We start from the raw sequence: 12738 nt of genomic DNA on the forward strand, positions 1-12738 counted from the left end.
ATAAGATGATGAAAAAAGTGTGCGAGCAGTTCCAAATAAAGCATCATAATTCCTCGCCCTATCGCCCAAAGATGAACGGGGCTGTTGAAGCAGCTAACAAGAACATTAAGAGGATCATTGGGAAAATGACTGAGACATATAAAGATTGGCACGAGAAACTTCCATTTGCTTTGTTTGCATATCGCACATCTGTGCGAACATCTACGGGAGCAACTCCTTTCTCTCTAGTCTATGGAATGGAAGCTGTGCTACCTATCGAGGTTGAGATCCCCTCTCTGCGAGTATTGATGGAATCAAAGTTAGAAGAAGCAGAATGGGTTCGAGCTCGATATGATCAGTTGAACCTCATTGAAGAAAAACGTCTAAGGGCAATTTGTCATGGGCAAATGTACCAAAAGAGAATGATCGCAGCCCATGACAAGAAGGTACGACCAAGAGAGTTCCATGAAGGAGAACTCGTTCTAAGAAAGATTCTCCCAATACAAAAAGACCTACGAGGAAAATGGGCACCAAATTGGGAAGGACCATACGTTGTAAAAAAGGCATTCTTAGGAGGAGTTTTAATCCTTACCGAGATGGATGGGAAGGAGTTACCGAATCCGGTGAATTCAGATGTGGTGAAGAAATATTATGCTTAAGATGAAAACCCGAAAAGGGCACCCACGAAAAAAAATAAAAAAAAAACTTGCAAAAAGAGAGATTTTTTCGAAGGAAAAAAGAAGAAAAGAGAAGAAAAGAGAAAGAGGAGAAGAAAAGAAAGAGTACCGGCGTCGGAGGAGGTAGCGGCGGCGCAAGCGGTGGTGGAGGCTAGACTTTGAAGAAGAAGAAGGAAGAAGAAGGAAGAAGAAAGAAAGAAAAAAAAAAGAAAAAAAAATATTATAACAGTCGGGTCAACCCGACCTGACCCACCTACGACCCGATCCGACCCAGCAGCCCAAGAAAAAACAAAAAAAAAAAGAAACAAGCCCAAAAAAAAATCAAAGCAAAAAAAAGCAAAAAAAAGAAGGGAAAGAAGCAGCACAAAAAAAAAAAAAGGGCAGGCCAACAATAGGCCCAATTCCAGCAGCCCAACAAGCAGCCAACAGGCCACCAGCCAGCAGGCCCGCGCAGGCCAGCCCAACAAGGCAGCCCAGCAGAAAAAAAAAAGGAAGAAAAAGAAGAAAAAAGAAAAAAGAAAAAAGAAAAAAAGAAAAAAAGAAAAAAGAAGAAAAAGGGGGTTCAATTTTAGCAACCCGTTCGGCGAAGCTCGTGTTTTAGAATTTTCGGTAATTTTATTTATTTCTCTTTTAATTTAATGCTCGTATTTTTATGTTATTTCATTTTAATATTATTAGCATTTTATGCATTTTATATATTTTTATATTTTTGTATTTATATTTATAATTTAATTAAATTTTAATTTTACTTTATTTTAAATAATTTTAATAAATAAGGCAACGAATCGGTTTAGCATCGAGTCACCGAATTCATCGCTATGTTGGGTGAATATCGATGGCTTATGTTAAATTCGGGACCCGTTTTAAAAATAAAAAATGTTCAAAAATCCTCGTGTTTCAAAAAAATTTTCTCGTGTTTTAATACAACCCGATTAAATATTAAATTGAATTGGTTTGACACTAATTCGTCGATTTCATTGCCATGTTGGGGTGAATATCATCGATTCGTGTTAAATATGGTACGTTTTTCTAAAAAAAAAAATTCTTGTTTCAAATTTTCGAATCTTTAAAAATTACTCGTATTTTAGAAATTTTCGAATTTTCGCGTTTTCAAAAGTTTTCGTGTTTGAAAAAAATTTTCGCGTTTAAAAAATTTCTCGTATTTCAAAAATTGTCGTTTTTTATAAATCTTCGTGCTTTCAATAATCCTCGTGCTTTTAAAAATTCTCATGTTTCAAAAATCTTCGTGTTTTCAAAATTCTAGTGTTTCAAAAATTTTCTTGTTTTCAAAAAAAAAAATTTCGTGTTTTAAAAAAAATATTTCCGTGTTTTAAAAATTTTCGTGTTTTAAAAATTCTCGTATTTAAAATTTTTTTTTAAGAAAAAATTTTGTTTCAAAAAATGTCTTGTTTTAAAAATTCCCGTGTTTCAAAAAAAATGTCGTGTTTTAAGAAAATTTCGTTTTTTTCCAAAAATTTTCGTGTTTCTAAAATATTCGTGTTTACAAATTCTCGTGTTTTCAAAAATTCTCGTATTTTAAAAAAAACTTTCGTTTTAAAAAAGAAATACTGCGCTTCAAAATTCTCGTGTTTTTTTTAAAAAAAAGGGGTTCTCGTATTTCAATCGGATCACGACTAAATATTAAATGAAACTCGTATTTTTGAAAATTAAGACAACATGCGTTTAACGAGATACCAATTTTGGGCGTCGCGAGGGTGCTAATACCTTCCTCGCGCGTAACCGACTCCCGGACCCTAGTTTTCTCTGGATTTTGACGTGGACCTAAAATTGTCTCTTTTTTTAGAAAAGTTTTAAAAAAATTCTTCTAAAAAAGGATTTTATTTGGTGTCCGATCACACCTAAAAAAGATCGGTGGCGACTCCTCTTTTGTAAATAAAATTTGAAACTTTAATTTTTCAATAATCATTTCAACTAGCGCCCGTGCCGAAATTTTTAGGTCGCCACAGCTGGCGACGCCACTGGGGACTTTTTTTTTCGAGAGTCGAGTCTAATGTTAAACGCGTGTTGTCAAAATTTTCAAAATTTCTTGTTCAAATTAACATTTAGTCGTGATCCTTAAATTTTTTGTTTTTAAAAAAAAATCATGCATTTGCATCGTGTTGTACATATTCTAATTTTTTTATCAGGTTGTTTTTCAGCTTTAAATTTTTGCGATTTTATTTTTGGTTTAGTTTTTTCTAAATAAAACGTAAAGGTTTACAAGTTTCTCCCCACACACCGTGCACTTGCATTTTTTTTTTTTTGCATAACATGAGCTCTATACCCGGGCTTCGTCCCTGTTAAGAGAAAGTAAACGCTACGCCTTCGTGAGTTAACTCGTTCCTCCGCACAGGCTAGTGAATACTTTCGGGTTACATATGACTTATGCTTTCGTGAGTTAACTTGTCCCTCCGCATAGGCATAAGTAAATGTAATCCCTCGAATTGATCATCGTAAGCCTATGATGGGCCATGACCGAGGCTCTGTACTAATCTTAGTAGATGACAGTGCAGACGATTCGAGTACCCACCTAGAACCAAAACCGCATATAGTGAACCATACGAGCTATCCAATTAGAGCCATGCTGAACCTCTGTCCGCTTATAGTCATTAAAATAAGTACACGGGGAAAATGCCTTTTGCCTTTCATTTACACTGTTTATGCAAAATAATTGGATTGGGTAGTTTAATTTGTTTTTCAAATTATATTTGTTGTGTTTACTAACTAAGTTTGTTTGTTTTTACTTTTATTTTCATCATGCATCATAGGCATCATATTAGGAAGGTGTTGATTAAAAGTTGGTTGCCAAAAAAACGGGTTTCTGATGGAGGAGTCAATTACACAAATAACCGAGAAGAATGCCGTGGTTCGGGACTGGTCTCTAAAAATTCAGAGAGAAAAAGGGGATAGTCTAGTGGAAGGGTGTGTCGCTAATTTGCCCGAACATGTAACTGTAAATGTTCGCCAAAATAACTTTGAGGATTTGGTTCGAATTTGGAATCAGTGGGATTCAGACACTAGAGACATTTTCACTGAGAGGTATGGAGATATAGCTCACCTGATCACCATCCGTGTAGACGAACAGTTGATTCAAGCCATGGTTCGGTTCTGGGACCCAGCTTATCAGTGTTTCACCTTCAATCAAGAAGACATGACTCCAACCATAGAAGAGTATGCTGCTTTACTCCGCATCGACAATGTACAATTCGGCAAAATATATGTGAAGGAGCCTAAGCCGATGACCTTCAAGAAAAAGTTAGTGAGACTGACAGACATGACTGATGCATGGGCCGAAAAACAGATAAAGAAGAAGAATGAAACCATTTGCATTCCATGGTCCTCCCTACGAGATTTGGCTCTGAACCATCCCAACATGCTGAAAAGGGTAAATCTATTCGCTTTGGCCATTTACGGTTTGGTCATTTTCCCAAAAGTTCTCGGACATCTCGAAGTTGCAGTAGTTGATTTCTTCGAAAGGTTAAAACAAGGAATCAACCCTGTCCCGACCATCCTAGCCGAGACCTTCAGGTCCCTGAGTAGTTGTCGAAGAAAAGGGGATGGACGATTTATCGGATGCGCGCAGTTGCTCAATGTTTGGATTTTGAGTCACTTCTGGAAGGTAGAGCGCACTCCGTTCCATATGTTTTCTAAAACATTCTCCCTGCTAGAAGCTTACCTCAATAAAGAATGGCCGAAGGAAGTCACCAAGCAACATTGGGTATCAGTTTTTCAGAATCTTCGCGCCGAGAATATAACATGGAGAGCACCCTGGATCCATCCTTCAGTTCTGCTATACAAATGTGGAAGCCAAGATTGGGTACCTTTACTCGGGTTATGGGGAGGAGTTGGATATGCTCCGCTATTAGTCCAAAGGCAATTTTCTTCGCGACAATTTCTCCCCGCAACTGGAGGATTAGCACAGTTCGAGTTCGCTTTCGCGGGTGAAGGATATATGAAGAGAGTCCGAGACACTGCAAAGTATTGGAAGGAAATTCATTTCATGGAATTAGCTTTGTATGTTGATACCCTTACCCAAGATTACGACATATGGAGGAAACAACGGGTAAATAGTCAGCAAATCTCATCAACAAACTATACCATCCAGAATCCATTCTCGGAGGAAACGCCGTCTGAGCTAGAAATGGCAAGACAAGAATTCGAACGAGAAAAGGCCAAGATGTCTCGGGACCTTAGTGCCCTTCAAGAAGAAAACTATCAACTGAAGATTGAAGTTCAGGTTGAAAGGTCCAGGACTGAAAAAGTACAAAGAGAAGCCGAGATTGTGAGAAACGACTTAAGGGACCTTCATTTGGAAAACAAGAAATTAAGAAACACTATAAAGAATAGCGGGTTGGGCAAGTCGACAGCAGAATGGAAGGAAGAAATTAGCAATATCAAGGGAGGAATGGAGTTTTGGAAGGGAAAAGCAAAGAAAGAAGAAGAAAAGGCTGCGCGTGCTGTGATAGAGTTAAGAAGGAAGAACGCCAAGTATGAAATAGTGACTGCAAAATTGGCGAATAGTCAGTCTGAACATCAAGAATTAAAAAGGAAAACACGAGATCTAGAAAATATGTTGCAATCTCGTCAACAACAATTAGATAACCTCTTGAAGGCTCTAGAAGAAAAGAGTGAGCAGTACGATAGGGAATTCATGCGTATGAAGGAACTCTCAAAGAAAAAGAAATGCAACTTGACTTCTTGATCAATGAAATTCGTAAAGCGGCTATACTAGTTGTTCAATTATCAGATGAAGCCGAAGTTCTCAGTTGCCAATTCCCTCCGAGCCAAAGATCGAGCATATCAGAGTTTTAGAGCAAGTGAAGAAACAAGGCAATGTGGCTAGGAAATTTGTGTAACTGTTGGAAAAATGAGAACTTTGTGTAATAGACTATGTTGATAAATGAAATGCCTAAATATGGGGCTATCTTGAAATCAACACCAATTTCTTGCATTTCATTCATAACTGACATTCATTTGACATTCATGCATTCATTCATGCATCAATTCATTCATTGCATATCCCATACTCGTTCGCTGAGGTTAAAACATACAATTCGCAGTTGCAAGACTTAAAGACTGGAACCACGTCACCCGTATAAAACGCGCCGACAAGCTAGAGTAATGGAGAATGAATTCAATGAGAGAATTGAAAGGATGGAAAGGGCTCAAAAGGAATTACAAGAGCAACTGGCCAAATCGCAACAAGAGACGAGAGACCTAATGGTGAGATCTCGAGAGGAATCGCTCGAGCAAAGAGATCAGATGGCTAAAATGATGGAGATGATGACAACTTTGGTCAAAGGAAAGGGACCCATGCAGAACTCCGATATTATGGAACCTCGGTCAAGAATTCACCATGATCAGGATCCATTCTATCCCCCGGGATTCACTCCACCGCCCGCATATACAATACAAAGAGGGTATACTCAAGAGGAACCCACTGGCTTGGAACATCGACCTATGCCACCTACTCCACCCACTAATTTGGGGCAAGGAATGTTAGCATCGAACCCAAGGGCTAATCCTGCTAATCCACTAGTTCCAGATCTGGATGACCCAACAGAGGTAGCCAAGTTGAAATTGGATAACCATGACGCAAAATATAGGAGTCTAGAGGAAAGACTCAAAGCAATAGAAGGCACTGAAGTCTTCTCCGCCAAGGAACTCAGTTTGGTACCTGATCTAATTTTACCTCCGAAGTTCAAAGTGCCTGACTTTGAGAAGTATGATGGGACAAGGTGCCCAAAAGCACATCTCATTATGTTCTGTCGAAAGATGACCGGTTATGTGAACGAGGATAAACTACTCATACATTGCTTTCAAGATAGTCTAACAGGGTCAGCTCTTCGGTGGTACAATCAACTCAGTAGAGAAAAGATTCGATCTTGGAAGGACTTGGCGTCAGCATTTTGCGAGCAGTACAAGCATGTATCGGATATGGTGCCAGACCGTATGACCTTGCAAATGATGGAGAAAAAGCCATCAGAGACCTTTAGACAGTATGCGCAGAGATGGAGAGACGTCTCAGCTCAAGTGGAACCCCCACTAACAAAAACGGAGATAACTGTTCTCTTTATCAATACTTTAAAGGCACCGTTTTATGACAAATTAGTGGGAAGTGCCACGAAAGATTTCGCGGATATTGTAATATCCGGTGAACTCATAGAGAATGCCATCAAGAGCGGTAGAATGGAAGGATCAGAAGGCTCAAGAAAAGCAGCACCCTTAAGGAAGAAAGAGCCAGAAGCCCTTATGGTGGGAACTGGGAGTCGTTACATTCCCAATTCATATCCTAATCAACCCCGACCTCGAAATTATCCACCCTCGAATTTCCATTATCCCCCTCAAACCCCTTACTACCAAGCACCACATCCGTCCTGCCCCGTATACGCCACGAACAACCAAAGACCCGTCACTACTTTCCCACAAAACACGGTACCCGCCCAAAGCCAACCCAGAAACGAACCAAGACCATCAAGGCATAATCCCGAGATACCGCAATTTACCCCAATCCCTGTGTCGTATGGGGAATTGTACCCAAAACTTTTAGAAAAACAGCTAATTTCTCCCCATTACATGGCACCCCTTAAACCTCCATACCCAAAGTGGTATGATCCAAACGCTAGTTGTGCATACCATGCAGGGAACCAAGGGCACTCTACTGAGAACTGTCTCGCTTTCAAAAGGAGAGTTCAAGGACTCATTGACGCGGGTATCCTACGATTCGATAGTGCTAGTAACGCCACGGGGAACCCGTTCCCTAACCATACCGAAGGGAATGTGAGCACAGTGGGGAAAGAGGATGAATGGAAGGTCAGAAGATGTGTGGCAGAAATAAGGACGCCTCTGCAGAAAATCTGGGAGGTATTAGTTAAGAAAGGATTGCTCTGTCACTCTGATAGAGTTTTTGGAGAAGAAGGTCAAAGTTTTTGCAATTTTCATGGGATTGTTGGGCACGACATTCAGTCGTGCGAGGACTTTAAAAGGTTACTTCAAGACCGGATGAATAATAAGGAGATCAAGGTCCTTAACAAGAGTGAAGATGCCAATGAAAGAGAAGTATGCGTCTCTGATAGCCAATCATCAGGCCCCCCTTATAGTGCTGATCGACCGTTGGTAATTTATTACGACGCGATGAGAGAGCCATTGAAACCACAGATGGTAATTGAAGTACCATCTCCTTTCCCGTATAAGGACAACAAAACAGTACCGTGGAGATATGATGTTAATATCGTTACACCGGAAGTTGAAAAGTCCAAAGCCATAATTGAAGATGTTGGGGAGGTAGGTCATTTTACTCGAAGTGGACGATGCTATTCTAAAGAAGTTGAACCGGTAAAGAAAAGTAGTGACTCGAAGCAAAAAGGGAAAGCAGTGATGCACGAGGTCGAAGTCGAGCAAGAAATTCCACCCGTGCAAGAAACTAAAAAGCCTGTGAATGAGGAAGAAGCTCAAGAATTCTTGAAATTTATTAAGCACAGCGAATATAGTGTGGTGGAACAACTGAGCAAGCAGCCAGCACGAATCTCAGTTCTATCTCTACTGTTAAATTCAGAGCCACACCGGAACGCTTTATTGAAGGTGTTAAATCAAGCTTACGTGGCCAACAACATATCTGTCGAAAAGCTTGATAGGTGGGTAAACAATCTGAATGCGGACAACTTCATCTCTTTTAGTGATGATGAGATACCGCTAAATGGTAGAGGTTCGGTGAAAGCGCTGCATATCACGACCCGCTGCAAGGGCTACATAATACCGAACGTACTCATCGATAATGGGTCAGCATTAAATGTTATGCCATTGGCTACACTTTCCAGAATACCGATAGATTTGTCCTACTTAAAGCCCTGTCATTCCACGGTAAGGGCATTCGACGGGACGAGGCGTGAAGTTATGGGAAAGATCGAAATCCCTTTGGAAGTGGGCCCCTACATATATGAGGTCGAATTCCAAGTCATGGACATTACACCCTCTTATAACTGCCTTTTGGGAAGACCTTGGATTCATTCTGCTGGAGCAGTCCCATCATCCCTCCATCAAAAAGTGAAATTCATCATGGATGGTTGTTTGGTCACAGTCGAGGGCGAAGAAGACATCATCGCATCTATCTCTGCTGATGCGCCATATCTGGAAGTAAGCAAGGATGCAGTGGAATGTTCCTTTCGATCCCTTGAATTCATCAATGCCACTTTCGTCGCTGAGGGAAATAGAATTCCAATGCCAAAACTGTCGAGAAATACCAGAATGGGTGTCAAGTTGACCGTAGGAAGGGGAGCTCGTGCGAGAAGAGGTTTAGGGAGATATATGCAAGGAATAGTGAGGGCTTTAAAGCCAGTGCACCACAAGGCCCGATACGGTTTGGGGTTCCAGCCTGACATGCGCCAAAGAAGAAGACAGTGGAAGAAGGATCAAGAAAGAAGAATTGCAAGAACTTTGGGCCGAGAACCAGAATGGGAACCAATAGAGTACCCTCCTTTGTCAAAAACATTTACATCTGCGGGAATGATGTACCCTGGACAAGAGGATCCACGAAACATGTTGGGATTAATTGAAAAGGATTTTCAGAATGTTAGTATAAATGTCATTGACAAAGAAGCTGGTGCAAGTAAAGATGTCTCGAGGATACGCCCTTGCCCTCCTGGTTTCATGTTGAACAATTGGATTGCTGAGGAGCTTCTTGTAGTTTATAAGCCTTCAGAGTAATGCTAAACATCAACCTTCTATTGTGTCCTTAGATATAATAGATTTCTTTTGTAAGAAGTTTGCATTCGCTCTTTATCATTTAAATGAATATCAATGAAGATGCATTTTGTCACGATTTTTCGCATTATCACTAATTTCATAATCATTTTCTCATTTCATAGCCTATCCTTACATTTGCCTCATTTCCATGACATAACATTTTGTTTGTTGTTTCCAATACTTGGATGTCCCCCGATAGCTTCCTTTTCCATTCAACTTTCAGGTGCTCAGATATTGACGACATGAATAAGCCCGTTACGAATCTTGAAATTGATTTTGAGAAGGCTATTTGCTTAGGAGAATTTGAAGCCGAAGAAAATGCTGAAGATTATGTCTCGTCTCCTGAATTGTTAAGAATGGTGGAACAAGAGGATAAACAGGTTCTGCCTCATGAAGAATCTATAGAAACAATAAATTTGGGCACTGAAGAGAGGAAACAGGAAGTGAAGATTGGGACTTCTATTTCAGAAAGTACCAGGCGTAGTTTGATCACTTTACTCCGCGAATACAAAGATGTTTTCGCGTGGTCATACCAGGACATGCCAGGGCTAGATGAAGATTTAGTGGTCCATAAGCTCCCATTAAAGCCAGAATGCAAGCCCATCCAGCAAAAATTAAGACGGATGAGACCCGAAATGCTGTTGAAAATAAAAGAGGAAGTCAAGAAGCAATTTGACGCTGGCTTCCTACAAGCCTCCAAATATCCAGAATGGGTGGCTAACATAGTCCCGGTACCAAAGAAAGATGGAAAAGTACGAATGTGCGTGGATTACCGTGACCTAAATCGAGCAAGCCCAAAAGATAATTTTCCCTTGCCACATATTGACACGTTGGTGGACAACACAGCAAAACATTCATTATTTTCTTTCATGGATGGATTCTCGGGGTATAATCAGATCAAGATGGCTTCTGAGGATATGGAGAAAACTACCTTCATAACAATGTGGGAAACGTTCTGCTACAAGGTGATGCCATTCGGGTTAAAGAATGCTGGGGCAACATATCAGAGGGCTATGGTGACGTTATTCCATGACATGATGCATAAAGAAATAGAGGTCTACGTCGACGATATGATTGCTAAATCTCGAGGAGAAGAAGAGCATGTAATGAACCTCAAGAAGTTGTTCGAAAGGCTGAGAAAGTTTCAGCTAAAGCTTAATCCAGCCAAATGTACATTCGGGGCTACCTCGGGAAAGTTGCTAGGCTTCATTGTTAGTGAAAGAGGTATCGAAGTTGATCCAGATAAAATAAAAGCCATCCAAGAATTACCACCTCCGCGCACGCAAAAGGAAGTTAGAGGATTTTTAGGGAGATTAAATTACATCGCCCGATTTATCGCTCAACTTACCAGCCAGTGCGACCCAATCTTTCGGCTTCTTCGAAAACATAACCCGGGAGAATGGAACGAGGAATGCCAAGTGACCTTTGATAAGATAAAACAATATTTGTCCAGTCCTCCAGTGCTAGTACCGCCAACTCCGGGAAGACTATTAATTTTGTATCTGACAGTGTTCGAAAGTTCAATGGGTTGCGTACTGGGACAACATGATGAGTCAGGAAAGAAAGAAAAGGCGATCTACTACCTCAGCAAAAGTTCACTGAATATGAGGCAAAATATTCGTCCGTTGAGAAATATTGTTACGCTCTGGTTTGGGTAGCTCGGAGACTCAGACAATATATGTTGTATCACACGACATGGCTAATTTCAAAGCTGGACCCAATAAAATACATGATGGAATCGTCGGCACTATCAGGAAGAATGGCACGATGGCAGCTCCTCCTTTCGGAATATGACATTGCCTATGTAAGTCAGAAGTCAATAAAAGGGAGCGCAATAGCTGACTTCTTAGCAACTCGAACGAAAGAGGAATATGAGCCTTTAAGATTCGATTTCCCAGACGAAGACTTAATGTGCATCACAGAAATAGAATCCGAGTCATCAAAAGAGAAGTCATGGAAGATGTGCTTTGATGGTGCGTCAAATGCTTTAGGGCATGGAATTGGAAATCTGGTATCACCAGACGGGAATCATTATCGTTCACTGCAAGACTGAACTTCTTCTGTACCATAATATCGCAGAATATGAGGCCTGTATCATGGGCTTCGTGCAGCTATCGAACGAAACATCGAGATCTTGGAGTGTACGGACTCAGCCTAGTGATTTACCAAATCCGTGGAGAATGGGAAGTGAGGGACTCAAATTGATTAAGTACAGTGATTTAGTGGCTGGATTAACCAAGGAATTCAAAGAAATAACTTTTCATTACTTCCCACGAGAAGAGAACCAACTGGCTGATGCCCTAGCCACTTTGGCTTCAATGTTCAAAGCAAGTAGAGAAGCAGAAATAATGCCCCTCAAAATGAGCATATACGAGGTCCCTGCACACTGTTGTAGCATTGAGAAAGAAGTAGACGGACGGCCTTGGTTCCATGATATCTTAGAATATATCAAGAATCAAAGGTATCCCGAACAAGCGAATGAGAACGATAAAAGAACAATTAGAAGAATGGCAGCGGGATTTGTTCTTGATGGGGATATCCTGTATAAAAGAGGAAAGGATCAGATGCTTTTGAGATGTGTGGACGATGTTGAAACCAGAAAAATACTTGAAGAGGTCCATGAGGGAATTTGCGGAACGCATGCCAATGGTTTCAATATGGCCAGAAAGATCATGAGACTCGGTTATTATTGGGCTGACAATGGAAAGTGACTGCATCAATGTTGCCAGAAAATGCCACAAATGTCAAATCTACGGCGATAAAATTCATGTAGCCCCTTCACCCCTTCATGTCATGACTTCTCCGTGGCCTTTTTCTATGTGGGGCATGGATGTCATAGGGCCAATTTCTCCAAAAGCTTCAAATGGACATCGATTCATTTTTGTGGTTATTGATTACTTCACAAAATGGATTGAAGCCGCTTCGTTTGCCAATGTGACGAAGACTGCAGTGTGCAAGTTTTTGAAAAAGGAATCATTTGCCGTTATGGTTTGCCTGAAAGAATCATCTCAGATAAGCCACGAATTGAAAAAAGATGATGAAAGAAGTGTCGAGCAGTTCCAAATAAAGCATAATTCCTCGCCCTATCGCCCAAAGATGACGGGCGTTGAAGCAGTAACAAGAAATAGAGGATCATTGGAAAATACTGAGACATATAAAGAATTGGCACGAAGAAACTTCCAATTTGCTTTGTTTGCCAAATCGACACAATTGCGAAAACATAATACGAAGAGCAACTCCTTTCTCTCTAGTCTAATGGATGGAAGCTGGAGACCTAAACCTATACAGAGCGTTTTGAGATCCATCTTGGTGAAGTATTAGAATGGAATCAAGTTAGCAA

At 40.5% G+C, this 12738-nt stretch overlaps 1 pseudogene; it reads left to right on the plus strand.

The window, feature by feature from the left end:
* Positions 1 to 12738, plus strand: part of LOC121230917 (3-ketoacyl-CoA synthase 4-like) — a 32339-nt pseudogene that overhangs the window by 6696 nt on the left and 12905 nt on the right.

This window comes from Gossypium hirsutum, chromosome A01 (genome assembly GCF_007990345.1).
Source record: "Gossypium hirsutum isolate 1008001.06 chromosome A01, Gossypium_hirsutum_v2.1, whole genome shotgun sequence".
NCBI classification, from domain to species: domain Eukaryota; kingdom Viridiplantae; phylum Streptophyta; class Magnoliopsida; order Malvales; family Malvaceae; genus Gossypium; species Gossypium hirsutum.